Raw genomic sequence first — 26,977 nt, forward strand, 5'->3', positions numbered from 1 at the left:
GAACTATGTCCTAACCCCTCCACACACTCTTAATCATTGATCTCTACAGCCACCCAAAATATAAATATTTTCTTTTGTATTTTATAATATTCTTGATTTCTATATATTTTATGTAGAATACTCAGCTTGCCGACAGCTTACATATATGTGAATTTTTACCTTTTGTCGGATGGAATGAAAAAAATTCTATACAGTCCCGACTAACAGATACTTATTCTTATATGATCAACCGGACATTGGCATATAATTCTTCTGATATTGAACAAACTTGAAATTATTACACACAGACCAGCCATTACTTCAACCTGATATGACTGGGGGTATATCTCACAAACTAACCGATCCAAATCTTTTTTTTTTTTTCTCTTCGGTTTTCATTCTTTTTTTTTTCTTTTTTTTTTTTCTTTTTTTTTTTCGGAGCTGGGGACCGAACCCAAGGCCTTGTGCTTGCTAGGCAAGCACTCTACCACTGAGCTAAATCCCCAACCCTCGGTTTTCATTCATAATCTCTGGAAATCACAAATAAGTTTTCTAAGTTTGAAGTTTCCAATTTTGTGCCCACATTTATTCTGCAACACATGTTCATTCCCTTTATTTTGTTTTTTCTGTTTATTTTTGTGAAATATGCAACAACTTTGGTCATGCTTAGATGTCAGGGTTGCAGTTTTGGACTAGAATGGCAAGACATTTCAAACAATGCATTCCAACAATCAGACAATCAGACTAGCTTTTATTTTCTTTTTCCCTTTTTCTTTCTTTCTTTCTTTTTTCTTTTTTTTTTTTTTTTTTTTAGTTTTTAAGACAAAGTTTCTTTTTCTGTGCCGCCCCGGCTCTCCTGGAACTTTTTCTTTAGATCAGGCTTTTTTCCAGCTCCGAGTTCCAATTGCCTCTGCCACCTGAGTACTTAGACTAAAGGCATATGCCATCACACCTGGCTAACTAACATAAAGACCTGGGGTTTTTTTTTTAATGGTGTATGTATGTTTGAGAAAGCCTGGTGTGTGTAAGTGCATGAGTCCTCACACTGTAGAAAAGGATGGTGAACCCCTGCCACTGGAGTTACAAGCAGCTGTGAACTGCTGGATGTAGGTGCTGGGAACAGCAAATCTTCCTAACCACTAAGCCATCTCTTCAGCCTCTAACATAATTTTTTCTCTTTTCACAGTACTTCTATTGATTATTTGGGAATTTTACATTATGAACCCCATCACACTCACTTCCTAGTCTTCCTAGGTCTGCCCTCCCCACATTCTAACCTCCTCCACCCCACAACAAGAAGGAGGAGGAGGAGGAGGAGGAGGAGGAGGAGGAGAAGAAGAAGAAGAAGAAGAAGAAGAAGAAGAAGAAGAAGAAGAAGAAGAAGAAGAAGAAGAAGAAGAAGAAGAAAGAAGAAGAAGAGAGGAGGAGAAGAAGAAGAAGAGAAGAAGAAGAAGAAGAAGAAGAAGAAGAAGAAGAAGAAGAAGAAGAAGAAGAAGAAGAAGAAGAAGAAGAAGGGCGACAAGTCCCATAGCATGCCAAAGTCCCAGTGGTCAGCCCTTTAAAGAAAAATCTGCGCCTGTCCCCCAGATGCCATCCCCTGCCCCGAGAAGCCATCAAGTGTTGTGCATTACCTCAGTATCATCACAATTTTAAAGGGTTCTCTTGAATAGCATACATTTTTGATGAACAGAAACTAACAACATTTCAAATAAGTTTTAAATGCTCAAGACCCATTACCAACTGTGGAAACCAACCTTCTGTTGTTCAATAATGTTCTTCTTTTGTGTTTAATACATTAAATATTACTTAAACACAATTTACAGAAGTCATGTTCTTCCTCCTTGAGAAATAAAGTTAATTTGAAAGATCCATCTCATCACAACAAATATGCTTGCTATCTAACAGACACAACTATGGAAAACGGTAAATCATACATTATTTTAATCTGAATGAACTTTGTTTCTTTGCTTCATTTTTTGAGACAAGTTTTTGTGTAGCCCAGACTGGCCTCAAACTCACTATGTATTTGTGAAGGTTAGTTTTAATTGCCACCACCTTGACACAATGTAGAATCACCTGGGAGAAGGGCCTCTACGGATATCTATAGGGAATTGTCTTGATTGTATTAATTGAGGTGGGAAGACCTCCCCACTGTGGGTAGCATATTTCCCAAGGCTGTGGATTCGGAACTGTGTAAGAATGAAGAAATGGAGCGTTAACATGCATGCATGAGTTCATTTCTCTCTGCACTTGACTGCAGATGTGACGTAACCAGTTCCTGCCACCTTGTGTAACTGTACAACCTGGAACTGGGAGACAATTGAACCCTTCTTTTTTAAGTTGTTTTTGTCACGACACTTGATTATAGCATGAAAAGGATGGTCTTGAACTCCTGGCTGAGACGCTAGAGCACTGGTATTACTGGCATTTGCCACCATTCTGTGTTGTTTAAACACCATTTTACTCTATAGCCCAGTATGTGACTTGAATAGGTATGGGCCCCCATTGGATGCTTGGCCCATAGGGACTGGCACTATTAGAAGGTATGGCCTTGCAAGAAGAAGTATGTCACTAAGGGGTCGCTTTGGGGGTCTCCTATGCTCAAACTATACCCAGTGTGACTCAGAGTTTCCTTCTGCTGCCTTTGGATCAAGATATAGTACTCTCAGGCCCTTCTCCAGCACCATATGTACATGCTGCTGGAGAGATGATTCCGTGCTTATGAGTGTGCATTACTCTTGCAGAGAACCTGCATTCAGTTCCCAGAAGTCACTGAGGCAATTCACAACTGCCCATAACCTCACTTCTATCAGCATCTCCAATAGTGTGCACATTGCACACACACATACACACACACAACTAACACAATAAACAATAAACATAAACTATAGCCAGGCATGGTTGTGTATATCTTTAATCCCCGCACTCAGAAGGTACAGGCAGGAGAATCTCTGCGAGTTCCAGGGCAGCCAGGGATAAAAAGTGAGACCAGATCTTACAGGTGCCTGTCTCTCTGTCTGTCTGTCTGTCTGTCTGTCTGTCTGTCTGTATATCTCTCTCTCTCCCTTTCTCTCTCTGTGCAGACATTTTTTAAAATGATAGCTTAGCTATCTTCAGATGAAATGTCTCAGTGATTTTTTTTCTGCACTGTACTTTTCCATTACTCCCAAATTTTCCTATAATGAGAATATATTATAAAGGCGATGGGGGAAATTAATTTTAATTATTGCAAGTAACAAAAGGATTAACCATTTTCTAGCAACAAATATGAACCAAGTAGGGATTATGCCAACATAAACCTCAGCTCATTATTTTAACAGATGTTCTCATTAAATTCTAATACTAGTGAGGCCCACATACTAGTGAGGGTGCATATCACGGATCATGTGGCCAAGATTCTTCCCAACAAGGAGACCCAGAAGCAGGAAGAGCAGGTGCCCTCCCTACTCATTGATTTGCTTTGTTCCCCTTTTCCTTTTATCTGGACCTGCAGGGGAGTGGTGGATTCCTCACAGGCAAGCAAAGCTTTCCCCCAGAGTTCAGACCTCTGGAAAGGCCCTACTAATCTCTCCTCAATCTAATCAAGTCGGGAATCAAGGCTTCTATACCTTTGTTAATCTGCTGTATCTGCCATTGAGAGGGAGTGTTTTCTAAAATCTTTATTTACTTCTGCCTGCTTTTTTATTTTGGTCTGCTTATTGAATGTTGTATTTCTGTTGTAGGTTGTGTACAACCTTAGAATTGTTTTATCTTGCCAGCTTGATTTACAGGTTTCATTGTAAAATGCATCTTTTTGTCCTTGTCTTGAAGTCTATGTTTTCTAATATTAACAAAGCCACTCCAGCTCTCTCTCCTTTTCAATTGGCATGTCATCTATTATTAATTGTTAAATTTGGTTTAGGTTTTTTTGTTTGTTTTTAGAATAGCACGTGTGTCATTCTTAGATAGAAAATAGGTAAGTCTGGTTATAAAACAAAATGTCAGTGTGCTATCAACATGGTTTTATTGTGTTTAGGGTTTGCTTTCTGTTTTTGAATTTAAAAAAAAGAAATGAAAAGGAAAAGAAATAAAACATAACTGACTCCATGCTTTTGGCATCAAATAAATGAGAGAGAGAGAGAGAGAGAGAGGGAAGAAAGAAAGAAAAGATGACTGCTCTGAGGTATGTTGTCGGAGAAAGTCTATTGTAGATAAAAGGGAGATCACAGAGGCAGAGACCTCTGTGAAAAGAGCAGTCATGACCAGAGTGAGCTATGCCATGTGGGGGAGAGGCCGGGAGGGAAGAGGGGAAAGAGTGTAAGTGTAGTGGCCTAAAGGCTTAAAGGTACAAAAAGAGCAGGCAAGGAAAAGGGTTGGATTATATAGGAAAGAGCGGTCCAGTCTCTGGGCTAGAGAGTTCAGGGCAGAAGGCAGGAATGCCAGTCAGGAGGCCTGTGTAACAGGTGGGGAATGAGTGATGTTGGGAGAACCTGGTGGCCAGCATCCGATTTGATATATTTTTTTTTTTTGGTTCTTTTTTTTCGGAGCTGGGGACCGAACCCAGGGCCTTGCGCTGCCTAGGCAAGCGCTCTACCACTGAGCTAAATCCCCAACCCCTCCGATTTGATATTTAAAATAGGCACCTCAGCCATTTGTCCCAGGTTTAAAATCAACAAGGTTTTCTTTTTCTTTTTTTTTTTTTTTAAGCGGGGTGAGCTTTGGTGTTCTATTTGAAGACTTGGGTCGGTTGTTCACAGGGAAGGGAGATTGAAAGTCTTTTTTTTAAAAAACAGTCTTATCTAGCCCAGCAATGTAGCTGAGAATGACTGAATTTATGATCTCTCTCTCTCCATCTCCCACATGCAAGAATTACTGGTGTGGACCGTCTCTACCGGTTTATGCAGCACTGAAAGCCTAGCACATGCTGACAAGCACTCTACCAATTGAGCTGTATGCCTAGTTCTACATACTGTGATGTAATAGTTTAATAGTTTTGCTGATTCTTTTTTTTTTTTTTGGTTCTTTTTTTTTGGAGCTGGGGACCGAACCCAGGGCCTTGCACTTCCTAGGTAAGCGCTCTACCACTGAGCTAAATCCCCATCTCCTTGCTGATTCTTTTTATCCTTTTTTTTCCTTTTTTTTTTTTCGGGGCTGGGGACCGAACCAAGGACCTTGCGCTTCCTAGGCAAACGCTCTACCACTGAGCCAAATCCCCAACCCCCAGTTTTGCTGATTCTTATTTTTAATTTTGTCCATTTATTTTACTTTTTAAATTAGTATATAACATAGTAACACATCCCAGCATCTGCTGAGACAGGAGAATTGTCACAAGTTTAAGACCAGCTTGGACTATCTATCAAGTTCCAGGCCAGCCAGAGTTACATAAAGAGACTCTTGTCTCCAAAAAGTGGTATTCGCCATGATAGTTTTACACACACACACACACACACACACACACACACACACACACACACACACACACTTACATAGAAAATTGGATATATTGAAAAAAACAAAAAAAAAATAGAAATAAGAACAACAGAAAAAGAAACTAGTTCTCATGTAGCCAAAGCTAGCCTTGAACACCTACCTGATCAAGAGGTCCAGGTCATCCTCAGCTACATAGTTAGTCTGGGGTACACGAGATCCTATTTCAAAATGAGAGAGAGAGAGAGAGAGAGAGAGAGAGAGAGAGAGAGAGAGAGAGAGAGAGAGAAAATACACTTCAATTAACATGTTCTTGAGAATTCCCTCAAGTTCCTTTAGCTCCTGCTAGTTTCAGTCAGTTGTGCTCGGAAGACAGACATCACTCATATGATTTCAGTCTTTTTTGTTTATTGTGCCTTGTTTGTGACTGTGATGGGAGAAGCCTTTCTTAGGGATAGCCTGAAAGGGAACCTACAACAAATGGAAGTATTGATTGCATCACTGCCCAACTTGGGAAGCAGACTTTTTATTAGGGCAGCTAACAGCAGTATGGGTGGGGTATTATTTTCATGAGCATAGATGACTCAAAAGCCATTGCACCATGAAAAGTCCACATCGATGCACTTGAGACTCAAAAGACAACGGCATCCCTGCAGCTCTCTGCCTGACTTACAGGAAGCTAAGGCGCCAAGCTTCTCTCCCAGCAGCCCAGGCTCCTCCCCCTGCAGTTGTTTGTGCCTTTTATAAAGCCAGGGAAAGGCCTCCAAGAATCTTCTAAGTTTCTGCTTTCTCAGACACGTGACCTGTTGTTTACCTCATTGGTCTCAGAAACCTCCCCCTCCTACAGAGCCTGTTTCTATTCCCAGGAAACTGCCTTAAAACGGTGACCTAATTTATTCTGGAGTCTACAGTATGTTCCATGGGCACATAAAAAAACATGAATTTTGTTTTATTAAATATAAGAAACATTAGATATTAATTTTCTATCAAACACATTAGGAAAATGGTGTTTAAGACAAGGAATGTGAATGTTTTTCTATCTTCCTTACCTTTATGCAAATGTGTAATCCTTCAAACACTGTAAGAAAACTTTTTAATATAAGTGCTGCCAAAGCGAGTACAAGAAACAGTTCTACAGCTAAAACCACATATTGATCCTTACATAGTGATAATGGGAGACTTCAGTGACCCACTCTAACCAATAGACGGGTCATCCAGAAAAAAAAAAAAAAAACTAAACGGAGAAATACTGGAGTTAGGTAATGTCATAAATCAAACTATCTAACAGACATCTACAAAATGTTCTACCCAAACACAAAGGAACAGGTTTTCTTCCCAGCAGCTCAAGGAACCTTTTCCAAAGTTGACCACGTACCCGGACTCAAAGCCAGCCTCAAGAGGTGGAAGACAATTGAAACAACCCTCTGCATCCCACCTGACCACCATGGAGTAAAGCTGGCCATTACCATGGGAAACATCAGAAAGTACAAACTCATGGAAACTAAACAAGTTGCCGCTAAATGAAAAACAGGTCAAGATAGGAATTAAAAAGGAAATAGAAAAACCTTTTAGAATCAAATGAAAACTTACCCAAACCTATCGGACACAATAAAGGCAGTTCTGAAAGGCATGTTTATAGCACTATGTGCCTACAACAACTAGAGACATCTCATATTAACAACTTAACTACATCCTTGAGAGTTCTAGAACAACAAGAAAAAAATAACACCAAAAAGAAGTAGACATAAATAAATAATGAAACCCAGGGTTGAAATCAATGAAATAGAAACAAAAAAAACAATACAGGCTAGGTGATGATGGTTGACACCTTTAATGTCAGCACTGGGGAGGCAGAGAAGGGAGGATCTCTGTGAATTAGAGGCCAGCCTAGTCCACACAGCAAGTTTCAGGATAGCCAGTGTGGTTATATGGAGAAATCCTGTCTCAAAAAAAAAAAAAAAAACAAAAACAAACAAAAAAATTACAAATGAATATCCCTTTTGAAGGTAGAAATAAAAACACTCAATAAAATACTTGCAAACTCAATCCAAGAACACATCAAAAAGATCATCCACCATGATCTATTAGGTTTCATTCCAAAAAGAAAGGGATGGTTCAATGTAGGTCAGTCAATAAATGTACTTCACCATATAATCAGACTGAAAGACAAGAACCACATGATCATCTCAGTAGATGCAGAAAAGCCTCAGACAGAAATCCAACACCCCTTCAAGAAAAGAAGTCTTAGAGATATCAGCTATAAAGGCACATACCTAAACAAAATAAAAGCAATTGACAGCAAGCCTATAGCTAACATCAAATTAAATGGAGAGAAATTTATAGGACAAGATGGGGATGTCCACTTTCTCCATATCTATTCAATATATAGTACTTAAAGTTCTAGCAGAGCATCAAAAGGAGGTTAAATTAAGAGGATATGAATGAGAAAGGAAGAAGTCAAAGTATCTTTATTTATTTGTTTATACATTAAAAATCTCCATCAGAACACTTCTACACTTGATAAACACTTTCAGCAAAGTGGTAGGATACAAAATTAACATATAAAAACAATAGCCTCCCAATATACAAATGACAGACTGAAAAACTCAGGAAAACAATGCCTGTCACAATAGCTTCAAAATAAAATAAACATCTTGGTATAACTCTAACCAACCAAGTGAAAGACTTGCATTATAAAAACTAGAATAAAAAGACACTGACGGGGTTGGGGATTTAGCTCAGTGGTAGAGCGCTTGCCTAGTAAACATGCAAGGCCCTGTTAGGTCTCAGCTCCAAAAAAAAAAAAAAAAAAAGAAAAAGACACTGACGATGGAAATGAAAGACACCAGAATATCGAAAGATCTCCCATGCTCATGGCTCAGGGATAGATAAGATTAATATTGTGAAAATGGCCATCCTACCAAAAGCAATCTACAGATTCAACACAACCCCCATTAAAATTCCAACACAATTCTTCATAAAAAATTAAAAAGACATTTTTCAATTTCATTTGGAAACACAAAAACCCAGGATAGCCAAAACAATCCAGAACTCCTGGATGTATTGAGAAAGCTAGGCTGACTCCATAACAGGCTTCAAATTGACAGTTCAGGAGATGAGGCCTAAATCTTTGTTCTCAAGAACAGGTTAAGTCCAGGCCTCCGAAGCTGCCTGACACCTGGCCTGAGGCAAGACCAGCAGCAGTTTCTAAACTTCCTCAACTACTTCCTCAGCAGCGATTCCTAGATCTTCCAGCAACAGTTTCCAGCCCACATGCCCTGGTAATGGAATGTCACTAGAGATGGAGCAAGATAAAGTCACCTACCCCTGCAATTTCCTTAACATGTGTTAAATCTGATGACCTGCAAGGTCACTTAGTTGTCTATCTTGGTAATGGGAGACCCTTTGACCCAAATAGTGGAATGCTGTTCTGATCAGTAAATCTAGGCACCCAGTTGTCTTTTGTCTTGTCCATCTCTGGTTTCTGTTTCAGGTTTAATCTGTGTTTTTGTTCTAGTTTAATCTGAAGGCCAAGAGAAACAAAGCAGACCTGTATTTTGTCAACTGGCTTGGGGCAACGGAAGAAGATTCCAATCTCTTAACAGAAGCTGAAGAATTTGCTAATTTTCATCTTGATTCTAAACTGCCTGTGGGTCTTCGGGCCTTCGGTGCACCGGAGGAAGCCTGGTGCCTGAGACAGCCTTTTGGTTTTGGTTTTGTTTTCTAGGGAATGTCCTTCCTTATCTGTCAGTGTATATTCTGTTTGTGCTTTTTGTTCTCTCATACAAATTTTTCTTTGATTCCTAAGACGGAACAAGCACAAAGCACCCTACTGGGCTTGGGCCCGAACCATTTTAAGGACTTCCGCTGAGTCACCGAAGATTCAGGTCTGCTAGTTCACCCCCCCACAACCCCCTACCCGCCCCTCCCAGCCCCGCCTAGCGCCAACTAACTATCTTTTGCAGGAATGAATGGTCCACCTATGGCCTGTGAAGGGGACTTTGCAACTTGCCATCATTTACAGGGTGAAGGTTTAGTTTTTGAGGCCCCAGGCCACCCAGAACACGGGCCATAAATCACCATGTGACAATACCTGGTCGAGAAGCCCCCTTGTTTGAATGAGATCTTTTTTGTTGCAGGCCCCCCCTGCTCTCTACCCTTCTTCCTCTAAAAGAAGATCAGCTTCAACCCCCTGCCTTGTTCCTCTTTTCTGCTCCTGATAAGAATCTCCGTCCCCTTCATGTTCCTGCTCCTACCTCTGCTGCTCCTGCCCAGCCAGCACAGGCAGAGGGAGGAGCAGCCCCCTGACTTTCCTGAATCCACTTGGAGTCCACCTCACATTTGGGCCATATTGCCCAGAAGTCTAACTCTACTATGGCCTTTCCCCTCCAGGCTGCAGGACCTGCAGATGCCCAGGGGACACGTGTGTCTTTTAATGATCTTTATAATTGGAAGTTGTAGAACTACCCATATTTAGAAAGACCATCAGCTCTCACAGGTCTTTTAGAGTCAATTATGCTGACTCACCTGCCCACCTGGAATAACTGTCAGCCATTGCTCCAGGTCCTCTTCACAACCGAGGACAAAGAGATGATGATGGGAACTGCCCCCTCAAGTCCAAGCTGATATCGATGCAGCTTGAGTTGACCTTTGAGTTGACCCAGCTAGGATTTTAACACTGCTGAAGGTAAGGAGAGGCTCCTGGTCTACTGCCAGATTCTGATGGGGGTCCTCCAAGAGGCCTCCAGATGGCCCACAAATTTATCTAAGGTGAGCCTGGTGATACAGGGCAAAAATGAGAGCCCCAAGGAACATCTAGAAAGACTTTTTGAAGCCTATAGTGTTGGGGTAGAAATCTCAGCTTTCGCCTGATAAACCAAGCCAACATGGTTCCACATGGAAAGGCTTAATGAGAGAAGAAGAGTAGAAGAGGAGAGGAGTAAAGGCCGGCCATGAACACGTAGAGGGAAGGGGGTAGGGGAATGGGAAGGAACAAAGGGGAAGAGGGGAAGAGGGAGAAGCAAGAGCAAGAGAGGAGCAAGAGAATGAGAAGGGGGCAAGCAGGGGTTGGGGATTTAGCTCAGTGGTAGAGCGCTTGCCTAGGAAGCAGAAGGCCCTGGGTATGGTCCCCAGCTCTGAAAAAAAGAAAAGAAAAAAAAAAAGACAGAGAAGGGGGCAAGCAGCCCCCTTTATAGTGCCAGGCACAGCTGGCTGTTGCCAGGTAACTGTGGGGGGTGGAGCTTAGACAGAATACCAACATAGAATACCTACACTGCTTTTGACCCAGAAGCCAGAGAGCACCAGTCAGCAGTGAACATGGCTTTTGTTAACCAAACTGCCCCTGATAGCCACTGGAAGCTTCAGCCACTGAATGGCTTTTGTGCCTGCCTCTGGCTGGCACCCAAAAGCCAGTCCCTATTTGCCATTGAATGGTTAAGACTTGGGGGGTTGGGGATTTAGCTCAGTGGTGAGCGCTTGCCTAGGAAGTGCAAGGCCCTGGTTTGTCCCCAGCTCCGAAAAAAGAACCAAAAAAAAAAAAAAAAAAAGACTTGGAGAGAGGCTTCAAGGGACAACTGACTTGGACATGACTACCTCAAGGATTCAAGAGCTCACCCCACCACCTGCATGAAGACTTGGGACTTGGGTGAATACTGGTGGGCCCACCCCCAAATAACTGAGCTCTAGTACATATTGCAGGCTCCCGACTTAGAGACATATCATGAGGTGTCTGCTAAGAAGGCCTAGCTTTGTCAACTTGATGTCACCTATCTGAGATACATATTCAAGCGGGGCTGGCCAACACATGCTGTAGGATGCCCTGGGAGCAAACCATCCTTAGCATCCTAGTCCCATCAACCTGAAAGCAAGTACAGGAATCTCCGGGATCTACAGGGTTCTGTAGACTTTGGGTGCCAGGGTTCCTAAGATAGCCAAACCGTTATATGATGCCACCAGGGGCCAAGAAGACAAACTAGAATGGACCCCTGAGATGGCTTTTAAGATTCTAGGAAGATCCTTATTGGAGGCACCGGCCTTGGCTGTCCCAGACATTCACAAACTTTCTACCTGTATATGGATCAGAGAAAGGGGATAGCAAAGGCAGTGCTCACCCAAACTTTGGGATGATGGGAAAGACCCATGGCTTATTTATCTAAGAAGCTAGACTGGGTGACCCAAGGACAGCCAGTCTGCCTCCATAGCTGCCACTGCCCTGCTAGTCAAGGATGCTGACAAAATGACCATGGGACAGGAACTTGCTATCACCCCCCCATGCTATTGGGGAGACCCTCAAGAATCCAGGTGACTATCCAATGCCATACTAGGGCACTTTCAGGCTCTACTTTTGAATCCCCCTTATCATAAGAGATAACCCATCATCTGTTCTAAACGCAGCTGCCCTGCTACCTGACCCTTCCTCAGATAAGCAGCATGATTGCGCTATAGCTCTGGGGCACGTCCAGAACATCAGGCTGGACTTGAGTGACACACCCTAGCCAGACATGGAATGTATCTACTTCACAGATGGGAGCAGCTTCATCCAGAGCAGAGTCAGGTATGCAAGGGCGGCGGTAATGGACGTGGACTCCGTTATTCAGGCAACTGCTTTGCCGCCAGGAACTTCAGCCCAGAAAGCTGAGCTAAAGGCTCTAACCCAGGCTTTAAAACTGGCAAAAGGAGCCATGGCTAACATTTACACTGACAGCAGTTGGGATTATTGACTGCTGAAGGAAAAACCATCAAAACTAAAGAAGGAATACTTGCTTCATGGGAAGCATTCTGGCTTCCTTTCAAAGTGGCCAGATTCATTTTCCCAGGCATCCGAAAGGGACAGCAGAAATAGCCCAAGGGAACAGGCTAGCTGATAAAGCTAAAAGGGACTGTGGTGGTTTCTAAATGCTTGGGCCATGGTGTGGAACTATCAGGAGTTGTGGCCTTGTTGGAGTAGGTGTGTTACTGTGGGTGTGGGCTAAATCCTAGTCGTAGCTGTCTGGAAGTCAGTGTTTGCTAGCAGCCTTCAGATGAAGATGTAGAACTCTCAGCTCCTCCTGCACCATGCCTGCCTGGATGCTGCCATGCTCCTGCCTTGATGATAATGGACTGAACCTCTGAACCTGTAAGCCAGCCCCAATTAAATGTTGTCCTTATAAGAGTTGCCTTGGGGGCCTGGAGAGATGGCTCCGTGGTTAAGAGCACTGGTTGCTCTTCCAGAGGACCCAAGGTTCACTTCCCAGCACCCACATGACAGCTCACAATTGTAACTCCAATTCAGGGGAGGGGATCCGACATCCTCACACCAAAGCACATAAAATTAAATAAATGAGTTGCCTTAGTCATGTTGTCTGTTCACAGCAGTAAAACCCTAAGACAGGAAGGCCACCCAAGCTGCCAACTCCTGGTAGCTTTACTGCCCTCAGCACTCCCAGTCATTCTGGAATATACAGCTGACAAATGACATCAGGCGAAATGCCAAGGAGTTTACAGAAGAGATGATGGTTGCTGACCTCAGAAGGCTGCACCATCCCACCTAAGGAGTTTGCTAAGCCACTCATCCACCAGATTCATCAAGCTTCAAACCTGGTCACCGAAAGCTGAAGAAATTGCTGTGAGGGGCAAGGTACAAAATATTTGACTTAGGACACTTGGTTGATCAGGTAATCTCACCTGTCAGGCTGTGAACTCCTCAGGCCCCATCAAGGAGCCACTCCAGGAACCAGAATCAGGGGTCAACAGCTAGAGGCTAATTGGGAAATAGATTACACAGAAATAAAACTAGGCACATATGGGTACAAGTTTTTGCTAGTTTTTATAGATTTTGGAATGGGTAGAAGCCTACCCTACAAAGAAGGAAACTGCCAATGTAGTGGCAAAGAAGCTTCTGGAAGACAACATATCCTGTTATCATTTGTCTCCCCTGCTTGGGTCTGACCATGGACTAGCATTCATTTCTCAGGTAACTCAATCTCTAGCACAGGTTCTTGGACCAATTAGAAATTAGGTAGCAATGAATAGCCTAGTAAGGGCACCAGTGGAAGGGGAAGCCCTTGGTCCTGCCAAGACTGAACCCCCAGTGAACGTGATTGTTGGGGGGAGGGCGGTAATGAGGGGAGGATGGGGAAAGGAACACCCATAGAGAAGGGGAGGGGGAGGGATTAGGGGGATGTTTGCCCGGAAACCGGGAAGGGGAATAACAATTGAAATGTAAATAAGAAATACTCAAGTTAATAAAGATGAAAAAAAATTATATTGTGCATACAGACTCCAGAGTTCAGGGTAAGTAAGGAGGATGAATGGGACCCCGAAGGAGACCTTGACCAAATTAACCCTTGAAACTGGTGGTGACTGTGAGTCTCTCTTACTTTATGCCTTATATAGGGCTAGGAACACCCCCTATACTTTAGATCTCCCCCGACACTTTTGACTGACATAAGACCAGATAACCCTGAATCTGATATAAGAGAAAGTAAGGAATATTCTTCAACTCAGTGTCACAGAAAAGGACTTTCTGAAAAGAACAATGAGCACAAACATCAAAACCCACATTAATGAATAGAACCTCCTCAAACTAAAAAGTTTCTGTATAGCACATGACACCATCGCTCAAAGAATGGGGAAAGATCCTTACCAATTATACATCTGATAGGTTAGTATTTAGAATATATAAGGAGCTTAACAAAACTCTGAACATCAAGAAACCAACCCAGTGGGTTGGTGACAGCATACACCTTTAATCCCAGCACTCAGGAGACAGAGGCAGGTGGATCTCTAAGTTTAAGGGTAGTTTGGTCTATAGAGAGAGTTCTAGGACAGTCTGGACTACAGAGTGAAACTCTGTCTCAAAAAAGGAGGAGGAGAAAGAAAGAAAGAGAGAAAGAGAGGGGGAGGAAGGGAGAGAGGGAGGGAAGGAGGGAGGGAGGGAGGGAGGGAGGGAGGAGGAAAATAACCAAATATAAAAATGAGGTATGTATGTGTCTAAACAGAATTCTCTTTTCTTTTCTTTCCTTTTTTTTTTTTTTTTTTTCGAGTTGGGGACCAACCCAGGGCCTTGTGCTTACTAGGCAAGCGCCTACCACTGAGCTAAATCCCCAACCCCCAGAATTCTCAAAAGAGAAATTTCTTGCTGAGAAACACTTAAAGAAATGTTCACCCACTATCACCATGTTAGGGTCAATGTGTGATTTTAGCTGTAGAAGTGTGTGGGAGGTATGGAGGAGGTCCTTATGCTCACAGATAATCACTAGGGGAACCGGAAATGTTAAACACACAGGGGTTGTCCCTTCAAAGAGAGGGATGGATAACCTGTTAACTTCCCAGAAGGCTTGGAGCAGATATGGTTAATAGCCTAGTGACCTTTTGCAGCATCTGTATGGCTGAGACCACACTAGATTCTCCCCTAGATCCTTTTTTTTTTTTTTTCGGAGCTGGGGATTGAACCCAGGGCCTTGCACTTGCTAGGCAAGCGCTCTACCACTGAGCTAAATCCCCAACCCCTCTCCCCTAGATCCTTATTGTAAGCTTATCAATCTATAGAACTCATCTTTATGGAAGATGTCACATGTACTTCACAAAAAGTTTTGATGTGATCATGTCTCAAGCTTTAATTTGTACTCCATGTTGAATTAATTATCACCAGGAAATTTTTCACCAAATTGTGATGTGCTTACATATGCCTAAAATAAACTACCCAGGATCAGACTCAAAGTTTGAACCACTACTGGCTACTTAGTTGTGCTGAGCCAAACTATGTTTTTGCCTTCCACTCTGCTGGACATGGTGGTCTCAAAGACCCCTAGAGAAGTATTTCTTTTAGGTTAGCATAGCAGCACACGCCTATAGTCATTCAGAAGGCAAGGAGCAAGGGGATCTCAGCAAATTCAAGGCCAACCCTATCTACTTAGTGAGTACCAGGACAACCAGAGCTATGTCTTTTTTTTTAAGTGTTTCTCTTATAAACTTTGGTGTCTTTGTGCTTAGTGCTTAACTGTTTAAAATTGCAATGGATTTTCCTTTAATGTTTATATAGTGTCCTTTTCTTTTTTAAAAAAGATTATTTATTTATTTATTTATTTATTTATTTATTTATTTATTTATTTATTATGAGTACACTGAGGTTGTCTTCCAACACACCAGAACAGGGCATCAGACCTCATTACAGATGGTTGTGAGCCACCATGTGGTTGCTAGGATTTGAACTCAGGACCTCTGGAAGAGTAGTCAGTGTTCCTAACCACTGAGCCATCTCTCCAGCCCCTGTAGTGTCCGTTCTTATCTTCTCTAATTAGTTTTAAGTCTATGTTGTCAGATATTAAAATGGGTATACCAGCTTGCTTCTTGGATTTATTTTCTTGAAATACTCATTTCCATTCTTTTACCCTGAGGTGATGTCTATCACTGTTATTGAAGTATGTTTCTTGGATGCAGAAGAATGGATCCATCCTGTCTACTAATCCAATCTGTCAGTCTGTATCTTTTTATTTGGGAAATGACATCATTTTTATTGAACAGTTGTCTTGGTTAGAGTTTTACTGCTGTGAACAGACACTATGACCAAGGCAACTTTTATAAAGGACAGCATTTTATTGGGGCTGGCTTACAGGTTCAGAGGTTCGGTCCAGTATCATTAAGGCAGGAGCATGGTAGCATTCAGGCAGACATGATATAGGAGGAGCTGAGAGTTCTACATCTTTATTCGAAGGCTGCTAGAAGTTTAACTTCTAGGCAGCTAGGAGGAGGGTCTTAAAGCCCATTCCCACAGTGACACACTTCCTTCAACAAGGCCACACACACTCCAACAAGGCCATATCTCCTAATAGTGCTATGCCCTGGGTCAAGCATATTCAAACCACCACAATGTTTATTGATTCCTGTTATTCTGTTGTTATTTTGTGGGATTTTCTTTCTTATTTTTGATTTGCTGTTCTGGGATTATCTATTTCTTGTGTTTCCTCAGATATAGTTAACCTCTTCAGACTGAAGTCTTCCTTCTGTCACCTTCTATAGTGCTGGATTTGTAGATGGGTATTGCTTAAATTGGTTTGTTGTTGGGTGGTGGTGGCCCAAACCTTTAATCCAAGTACTTAGGGGGCAAAGGCAGGTAGATCTCTGAGTTCAATGCCAGATTGATAGACAGTGTCTTCCAGAACTGTCAAGGTTACACAGAGAAACCCGGTTTCAAAAAATGGTTTATCACGGAATGTCTTCTTTTGCCATCTATGGTGATTAAAAGCTTTGAGTATGGGGTTGGGGATTTAGCTCAGTGGTAGAGTGCTTGCCTAGCAAGCCCAAGGCCCTGGGTTCGGTCCCCAGCTCCGAAAAAAAAAAGAAAAGAAAAGCTTTGAGTATAATAGGCGGGGCTGGCATCTGTGCCATCTTAAAGTTTATGAAACATCTATACCTGCCCTTTTGGCTTTTGGAGTCTCCAAAGAAAAGTTAGGAGTTATTCTAATGGAACTGCCTTTATATGTTACTTGGTCTTTTTCCCTTGCAGTTTTTAATATTCTGTATTTAATTTTTCTGTATATTTAGTGTTTTGATTATTATATACTGAGGAGAATTTCTTCTGGTCCAGTTTATTTGATGTTCTGTTTGCTTCTTGTACGTTGATAGGCATCTCCTTCTTTATGTTAGAGAAAATACCTTCTATGATTTTGTTGAAGATATTTGTGCTGTTCATCTGGGTTTCTTCTCCTTTCTCTATCCTACTTATTAGTAAATTTGTCTTTTTATAATGTCCTAGATCTCCTTCGTGGCTTTTTTTTTTTGTTTTTTTTTTGTTTGTTTTTCTTTTTTTAAAGATTCATTTATTTATTTATGTGAGTACACTGTAGCTGTCTTCAGACACACCAGAAGAGGGCATCAGATCCCATTACAGATGGTTGTGAACCACCATGTGGCTGCTGGGAATTGAACTCAGGACCTCTGGAAGAGCAGCCAGGGCTCTTAACTGCTGAGCCTTCTCTCCAGCCCGTTTTGTGTGTTTCAAAACAGGGTTTCTCTGTGTAGCCCTGGATGTCCTGGGACTCACCTTGTAGATCCGATTGGCCTTGAACTCAGAAATTCATCTGCCACTCACTGCCTCTCAAGTACTGTGATCATAGTAGTGTGCCAACATTTTTTTGACTGAGCTATCCACTTCTTCTATCTTGTCTTCAATACTTGAGATTCCTGCTTCCATATCTTGTAATCTATTAGTGAAGCTCACCTCAACTTTTCCTTATCTGAGAATCTCACTATTGTTCATCAAGTGAATGTGATGGGCTAGGGTTGGTCTTTTGTTTTATTGTTGTTTTGTGGTGCTGAGGATTGAACCTAGAACTTAATGCATGCTAGAACTGTGCTGTACTATTAAGCTAGATCACCAGCCTCCTTTTCCCCCATTTTGGGTCAAACTGTTTTGCCACGTATAGAATGCTTGGGTGATACTTTTTCTTTTAGTAATTAGACTTTTTGGTTTTGTATATATGTGCAGTGTTTGGAACAAAGCTAAAAGAATTGTGTGAACTAAGCAATGAATCTGCAATACAAGCCCAGTCATCTTTCAGCATTTTATTTATTGTGAAACAATGTCTTATAGTCAAGGACAACCTAGAGTTCCTGCTCTTCCTGCCCCCACCGCTGATGTGCTGGGATAAATTATCATGCCCAGCCTCGTGGGAAGTGCTTTATATTCATCTTTGCTATTTCATTTTTCTGCTTGCCATTTTTTTTTTACTTTTGAGAAAAGGCCTCATGATGTGGTTGAGACCATCCTAATTAGATTTTAACTGCTGGAATCATGAGCATATGTTACAATATCTCCCCGTATGCTTTGAACACCCTCTAGTACACTTTATATTATTCAGCTCCAGAAATTTTGTTGTTGCTGCTTTTTTGAAATAGGGTCTCAAGCAGCAGACACTGGCCTCGAACTCACCTTGCAAGAGCAGGATGTGATCTCAACCACAGAACCATGTCTTTCAGCCCTTATTTTATTATTTTTATTTTTGTGTATGTGTGCATATATTAGTTTGCATTGAGAGGACTGAGTTAACCAGAGGCAGGCTGATTCCATGACAGGCTGTATACTGGCAGTTTGGTAGACTAGGCCTAAATTTCCATTTCCCAGAACTAGAAAAGTTCAAAACAAGTCAGTTCCAGGAAAACCCACCTTCATGGGCAGCCTATCATGAGCTGTCAAAAAGCTGCCTACTACCCTAGCTTGAGCCAAGGATAGTTAATCAGCAAAAGTCCCCAAAATCCCCCAGAGTCTTAACCAATCACAAAGGCACCCCCACCACTGGAGATAGAGCCAACCAATCAAAGGAAAGAAAGGTAAAACTCAATACTACTCAACAGGCTTTAAAGTGACCATGAAAAGTCCACATGTCTGTCTTCCATCCTGATGTATGGTAAACTCCTGTGTGCTATTCTCTGCAGAATAAATGCTCTTTGCTGTTGCACACTATTTGAGCCTGGGGTATCATTCTTCAAGAATCGAGGGCCATTACGTACAGTGTGTGTATACGTGCACATATGAGTGGAGAATTATCAGCGGACAGAAAGCATCAGATCCTCCTGGAGCTGGAGTTACAGGCAGTTATGCGGAACCAAGTTCCTCTGAAAGAACAGGAAATACTTTTATCACGGAACAATCTCCCCAGCCCCCTTGCTTTTGTTTCTTGATACAATTAACACTATAGCCAAGGTTGACCTGTAACTCACTATGTAACCCAGGCCGTCCTTAACCTCACAGAGATCTGCTTGCTTCTGTCTCCTGGATGCTGGGATTAAAGACATGTGCCACTCTGCTCAGCTTGACATGTTTTCTATAATCCTCTTTGAGACAGGATCTCACTATGTAACCCAGGCTAGTCTTAAAATCTTGGTCCTTTTCACCCTGCTGCCCAAATGCTGAGATTACAGACTTGCACCACATCAAACTACTGAACACATTTTTGCCTTTGTTTGAAACAGAATCTCCTGGCCTCCACTCCCTATGTAATTAAGAATGGTTTTAAGCTCACACTATGGAAGCTGGGCTCAAACTGGGGATCCTCCCACCTCAGCCTCTTGGGTCCTAGTATTACAGGTCTATGTTACCACTCCCAGTAGTATAATATAAATAAAGTGAGATGGCTCAATATATTAGGGCACTTATCACCCAGCCTAACAACCTGAGTCAACCCCTGGACCCACAAGGTCAAACTCCTCCAAGTTGTCCTTTAGCCTTCACATGTGTGTCCCTGTACTTACACATACACAAACATGTGCATAAACAAATAAATGTAATATTTTTCAAACTTCCTGCCTTAACCTTCTAAATATACTAGGACAATTTGAGTATACCACCCACCATATCTTGATTGGTTATGGTTTTCAATACTAGCTGTTGAGCTTAGGACCTTTTGCTCCCTCTTTGCTTTTTATTTTGAGACAGGGTCTTTCTGAGCTGCTCAGGCTGCACTTGAGCTTTTAAGTAGCTGGACTATGAAGGCACAAAATCTTCTCAACCTACTTTAATAATCATTCCCTGTCCTCTAGACACGTCCACCAGAGGTAGTAGAAAAGAAAAGTTATCAGGTGTCTTACAGACACCATAACCAGGGCAAGTCTTATAAGGGACAACACTTAATTGGGGCTGGCTTGCAAGTTGAGAGGTTCAGTCCATTATACCAAAGCAGGAAGCATGATAGCATCCAGGCAGGTATGGTGCAGGAGGAGCTGAGGGTTCTACATCTTCATCTGAAGGCTGCTAGCAGAACACTGATTTCCAGGCAGCTAGGGTAAGGATCTTAAAGCTCATACCCACAGTGACACACCTATTCCAACAGGATCACACCTTCTAAAAGTGCCACTCCCGGGGCCCAGCATATTCAAACCTTGACATTAGGATATGGGAGAAGTGCACCTGTTTAGAACTAGTTCTTTGAGAGGCAAGGTCTATGGGGACGAGCCCAATCTTCCTTATCAGGATACCAGCAGTCCAATCCTGTAGCAAACATCAAATACAAATCAGCAACTGCAGTCCAGTCCTCTTGACAGGCAGACAACATATGAACCAACAACTACAGTTTAATCTTGAAGAAACCTCAAGGCTCATCAACCTGCCCCGAGACCGAGGAAGCAGCAAGAAGCCATAGGAACCTCATGAGAAGTTCTTTGGCGAGTTTCTTTCTAGGAAGTCACCACAACCAAACGTCAGCAATCGCAATGTAAAGTGAACCAATATGTGCATGGTGTTAGCGATAGTGAGGTAGAGCAAAGTAAACCAGTGTTCCAGTTCCCACTGTCTGTGGGGTCATATTTATACTCCTTCACCAAGAATCCTCTCACGTGTTTGCTGTATCAAAACATCCTTTCACCTGTTGTGCCCCAGCAAAACATCATTTGACAACCAACTTTCCAAACCAATCAGATGTTTCCGCTTCACAGCACTTTCCCTCCTCCCTTTCCCCCCTCAGCCTCTCTCAACTATCCTCTTTTTCCCCTTCTCAAGTTGATCAACACTGCTCTTTGGTCATTATTGTTAAGTGTGTGTGTGTGTGTGTGTGTGTGTGTGTGTGTGTGTGTGTGTGTGTGTTTTACTGGGGGAGGTTGTCACATGTGCCGCAGTACAGATGTGGAGGTCAGAAAACAACTTTGTGCCATCAGCCTTCCTCTTTTATGTGCATTCCAAGAATCAAATTGAGGTTGTGAGCCTTACACATAAAAGCACTTTTACTCAGTGAGTCATCTCACTGACTCCAGAACAGAACTTCTTTGATTGATTGGCCTTTCCCCCAAGTTTATATCATCATTACTTTCCTCAGCTTCTGGCAACCCGTTCTATGTGGGTTCAGCAAAACATATTTGCATGAGATCATGTAGAACTGGTCTGTCCATGCCTGGCTTATTTTATTTAAAATGTGGATTTCCAATTCCACCCATAGTCTTGCATAAGACAAAGTTTCTTTTCCTTTTTCTTTTTGATTTGTGGCTAATTAAATATATAGCTGTGGGGCGGAGAGATGGTTCAATGAGTAGAGCGTTTGCTGTGCAAGCAGGAGAACCAGGGTTTGGATCCCTAACACCCACATAAAAGTCAAGTGAGCATGGTGGCCCAACCTGACTGTGCAAATGACTCTGGTTTGCTGATTTAGATTCCTTTGGATATTGACCCAAGCGTTCCTTAGTACCTAGGTATGCCTGGATTATACGATAGTTATATTTTTAGTTTTTAGTTTTTTTTTCTTTTTTAAAGGAACCTCTAGCACTTGTAGCCCGTTTTCTTCGTGACAGCCATTCTAACTGAAGTGGTGAAGTGGAATTTCAGTGTAGCTGCGAGCCTATGTGTATGGAATGCTTAAATATTTATGTGGGTAGGTACATATGTACATGTACAGTTGCCTGTGCATATGTGTGCACATGCCTATGCAGACCAGAGGTTGATGCTGAGTGTCCTGTCAATCATTCTCCTTATTTTCTGAGACAGAGTCTCTCACTGAAACTGGAGCTCATCAATTGTCCAAGGCTGGCTAACCTCTAGGCTCCAGATGCCCATCTTCACTCCCCAGAGCTGGGTTTGTAAACACACAGCACCCTACCTAGCTGTAAGGGTGCTAGAAAACCAAACTAAGGTCATCATGCTTGCATGGCAAACATTTTACCTACTGAACTACCTTCCCAGGTCCCCCTCTCCGCAGACTTTTTTTTCTTTTAAAGATGGGGTACTGCTACATAGTCAGACCAGCCAATACATAGCCCAGACTAGACTTCAACTTCCTTGATCCTCCAGTTTCAGCCTATATAGTATAGAAATTACAAGACTTCACTACCATGCACAGCCTCTGAACCCTCCTTTCCTTCCTTCCTACCTTCCTACCTTCCTACCTTCCTTCCTTCCTTCCTTCCTTCCTTCCTTCCTTTCTTTCTTTTTAAGCAAGGTTTCCTGTGTAATCCTAATTGGCTTGGGACTTGCTATATAGACCAGGCTGGCCTTGAACTCACAGAGATCCTCCAACAGTAAGCACTATCATGCCTAGCTTCTGGGACCCCTTGCTGTCTTGTTGGTGTAGGGCAGTTTTAGGGAACTGAATAACTAATTAGGTACTCCTGTCTTCCCAATCTGGCTTTGTGCCTGTCTCCAGGAATTCTTAGCAGGCTTTATTTTCTTTACGCCTATAGTCACCTCCCCTGTTTTAGTATGGGATGGTACCAGGTGTAAACTTCTCAGGAGTAGGCTGTCAATTTCTTGCTCCTAATGTAAGGCTCGAAGTGAGTCTTAACTATCGGGAGACCCTCCAAGTGAGACAGGAGAACGGAATTAGATGGAAACCCAAGAGGTTTATTTTCTGGCGAGTCGAGGTCGACCCTCAATCAGCCCCTCATGTCGAGTTAGGTGACCCCGAATGGCTATAACAAGCAGTTTTTGTACTTTTTAGGGGTACAGGTTACATCAGCAAAGTTACAGTTTAAACTTATTGGCTAAGCATATTGACCTTTGAATCTATTGGCTAGCAAGCATATGACATGCGTGCGAACTCTTTCTGGGACCAGAGGGTCAGGTGGTTCTTCAAGAATGTCCCTGCTCCTCCCAAGAACTGTGGGTGGAGAATGGAACTTGGCCTAGCCTTCACCCGAGGTGGAAAGCTGATACTTGGCCTTATCTTGACCTGAGGCGGTGGGTGTAAAACTTCGAAAGTCCTTAGGGTCCTTCACAGGAACTCCATAACCTATCTACTTTCTACCAGGCCAAGCCTCTTAATAGCTCTTATACTTCAGTAAGAACTAGGGTCCTTCACTATTTCAGCACTAGGAGCTATAAAAATCCAAGTTAGTCTAACTATATTATGGATGCATTGTTTAAAAGAAACTGGGGACACACCCAAAATCCCAATATGTAGGAGAAGGCAGGAGAGGCAGTGTTCAAGTTACCCCTAGTCTTCTTATAGTGAGTTGAAGGCAGAATCCGCATACACAATGTAAAACCATGGTACAGGTGTCATGTGTTTGTAATCCAAGGACTTGGAGGAAACAGATACAGATCCTGCTAGCCAGTCAGGTTAGCTGTGACAGTGAGCCCCATGTTTAGTGAGAGACTGTTCAAAAAAGTGAGGTGGAGAACTGGGTGGTGGTGGCTCATGCCTTTAATTCCGGCACGCAGGAGGCAGAGGCAGGCACATCTGTGAGTTCGAGGCCAGTCTGGTCTGCAGAGTGAGTTCCAGGACAGACAGAGAAGTCCTGATCTGAGAGCCCTTTTCCCCCCAAAAATGTAAGGTGACGAGTGATAGAGGAATAAGTCCTGATGTCAACCCCTGGGCTTTCTACATGCTCATCTGTGATGTCTGCCCTTATTTACTGGGCCTTCTGGTTCTTCTAGGCATCAGGTCTTACCATCTTTTCCCCCCATGTTGTGTCACAAACTTTTCCTGGAGAGACTTAACACATGTACATCTACTCACTCCAGACTGGGAACCCATGGCACACCAAAGTAGATACCATCCTTGTCTAACTTGGTGAACCAAGAGTTTTTCTGAGATACTTGCTGAAATATGAGTGAAAGAGTACTTAGGGAACAAAAATGACTCAAAGACAGCTGCATCACCACAGCCCACCCAACCTTGGGTGAAAACTCAGAAAAGCTGGGAACCTAGAGCATACTGCAGGTAGCTCAACAGGTTCGCCAATATCCTTTCCAGATGGCTCAGTTGGTCTATACCTCTTCCAGGCAGCTTGGCTGGTCTCAGGCTGCTTTTTTTTTTCAGGCCACTTGGCTCCTCTTTACTTCTTTCAGGCTGCTTGGCTGGTCTCAGTGCCTTCTTTGAAGCTTGGCTTTTTTGGTCTCAGCTTCTTTTCAAGCTGTTTGGCTAGTCTCTGCTTCTTCCAGGCACCTTGGCTTGTCTGAGATGACTCTCGGCAGTCTTCATTATTTATTCGTGGGTATAGAGGGGTCTAGCGAATCTGTTCAGTTTCAGGGATTTCCGGAAACCATTTTGAGTCGTTAGCTTCCTATTTTAAGGAGCTTCCCAGCCGGATGGAATGTTTCAATGAGAAAAACCTGCCATAGGGCATGCTACCCATAAAACAAAAGACCGGAAACGAGCTCTGCACAAAGGGAACATGTTTACTGGTAAGGGTTGCAAACTTCTCAGGGAGAGAAGCACCCTCTTCCCTTCATCCTGGCATAGCTGCAGAGATGACTGACTATAAGGTGGTCTAGGTTTTATTGAGTTTAAATAGTCCTCTTGGTCATCCGCCCCTTTCTTTATTGGTCCTAATGTGTCCCTGTATCTTCTTTCTTTCTCCTCCCACCTTTGGTACAAGACTTGGGTTCCTCATTTCTACACATGAAGTAGCTGCTGCTTGGCTTTCACCATGGATGCAACTCCTGAACCCAATTATTACCTGAGCAAGAGGAAGGTAACAGGAGAAGAAACATTTAAGAGGCAGAAGGAGAAATGGAGCTACATCTCCCTTTCCCTCATTTCCCCTTGTCCGGAGGGGACTACAGCCTTAATCTCGTTTAGGTACTTCAATCCAAGGCAAAATCCTATGCTCGCTCTTCAACCTGCTCCTCAGTAAGTGGAGTCATGGAACAACCTGAGCCAGCGGCAGTTGAGAATGGTGTTTGCTTTCTGTTGCCTACCCTAACACGATTCAGTTGCCAGTGTTTGGGGTCAGGTGTTCCCAGGTGCTTGGTCTCTTATTGAAGAATAAAATAAAAGCCTGCATATAGTTGCAAACGTACCAAGGGAACTTTATTTAAAGCAAAGTTATAGAAAGATCAGAATGGCTGCAACAGACAGGGAATCATAATAAAGATACTAAAGGACATTACCATTTGGGCCTTCCTTTTATGCAAGCTAAGGAGTTTGTAGCTAGGCGTAGTGACACATGTCTTTAATTTCAGAGTTAGGAGGCAGAGTCAAGCAGATCTTTTTGAGTTCAAAGTTAATCTGGTCTACATAATGATAGCCAGGCTCTGACTCAAAAAAAGGTAGGGGAAAGGTTGGTTGAAATGAATATAGTTTGTGTGGTATTCTATTTGATTGATAGGCTTAGATTATGTCAGTTTTTGCTCACTACCTATGTCCCATTCCACAATACATCTGATTTCAATCATATGCTTGTTCAGTTATATATGGTCATGATAAGGGTAAACAGGGAATTCTCTTCAAAGATTCACTTGAGGACACAATTTTGTCTTACTGTGCATGTATCCCAAACCAGTTCAGGCTTCATCATGGACATGCATACACAAATTGTGCCTAGACATAAAGGGAGTATGTTGTATAGAAACTGTCCAACTTTGATGGTCATTAGGAAAGGAGAAATTATTTGGAGTGTGGGGGTCTGCAATTGGATCAGTGCATTGCCAGTAGGTTACTAGGGTGCATTGCTCAAAGAAGGATGTCTTTGCAAAGAACATGCAAGTGAAGGGGTTTGACTGACTGCCAAGTACATTATTAGGAGGGTGTACAAAAACCGGACCCGTAAGGCTCGAAGTGAGTCTTAACTACTGGGAACATCACCCACCCCCTCAAGTGAGACATGAGAATGGAATTCAATGCAAACCCAAGAGGTTTATTTTCTGGTACACGGGAGTCAACCTTCAATCAACCCCTTGTGGCGAGTGACTAGAAGGCAACCCCAAATGGCTATAACAAGCAGTTTTTATACTTTTTAGGGGTACAGGTTACATCAGCAAAGTTATATTTCAAACTTATTGGGTAAGCATATTGACCTTTGAATCTATTGGCTAGCAAGCATATGACATGCATTCAAACTCTTTCTGGGACCAGAGGGTCAGGTGACTATCAGTACATTCTGCAGTTTTTCAAGAATGTCCCTGCTCCTCCCAAGAACTGTGGGTGGAGAATGGAACTTGGCCTAGCCTTCACCTGAGGCGGGAGGCTGGTACTTGGACTAATCTTGACCTGAGGTCATGGGTATAAGGCTAGTGAAAGCCCCTAGGTCCTTCACATGACCCCATAACCTACCTACTCTCTACCAGGCCAAGCCTCTTAATAGCTCTTACACTTCAGCAAGAACTAGGCTCCTTCAAACCAAATAGAATCCCAGGCTACTAAAATATCCTCTAAGTTTGCCTCCCTCGGTTCCAGTGACTCAGATCATAGGGTTGATGAGGATTTACCCAGAACTAAGTGTCATGGCAGACCTGGAACTGGTTTTCAAGCCTCAGGAGGCCTGGGCTTACTTTTCTCCATCTCCTTGTTCAGGAGTCGTGTCTCCAGAGTGGGCTCTTTGGAGTTAGGGGGAAAACAACACAAGTGACTTTTTGCTTTCTTTTTTTTTTTGGTTCTTTTTTTCGGAGCTGGGGACCGAACCCAGGGCCTTGTGCTTCCTAGGCAAGCGCGACTTTTTGCTTTCTTAAATGTGTCTTTTCACTTTAGTAAACAGGAACACTATGTCCTCTCACCTGACTGACTTAGCTCCTGTGAAAGTACATGTATGTGGGTAGCTGCTTCCTTTGGTGTGCTTGTGGGGGTGTGTGACTACTCAGCTGTCATCTTGTCCCACCTCATATCATTTACTTCCTGCAAGCTGACCAGACTTTCTTTTTTTTTTTTTTTTTTTCTTTTTTTGGAGCTGGGGACCCGGACAGGGCCTTGCGCCC

The sequence above is a fragment of the Rattus rattus genome, chromosome X (assembly GCF_011064425.1).
Source record: "Rattus rattus isolate New Zealand chromosome X, Rrattus_CSIRO_v1, whole genome shotgun sequence".
In the NCBI taxonomy this organism is placed as follows: domain Eukaryota; kingdom Metazoa; phylum Chordata; class Mammalia; order Rodentia; family Muridae; genus Rattus; species Rattus rattus.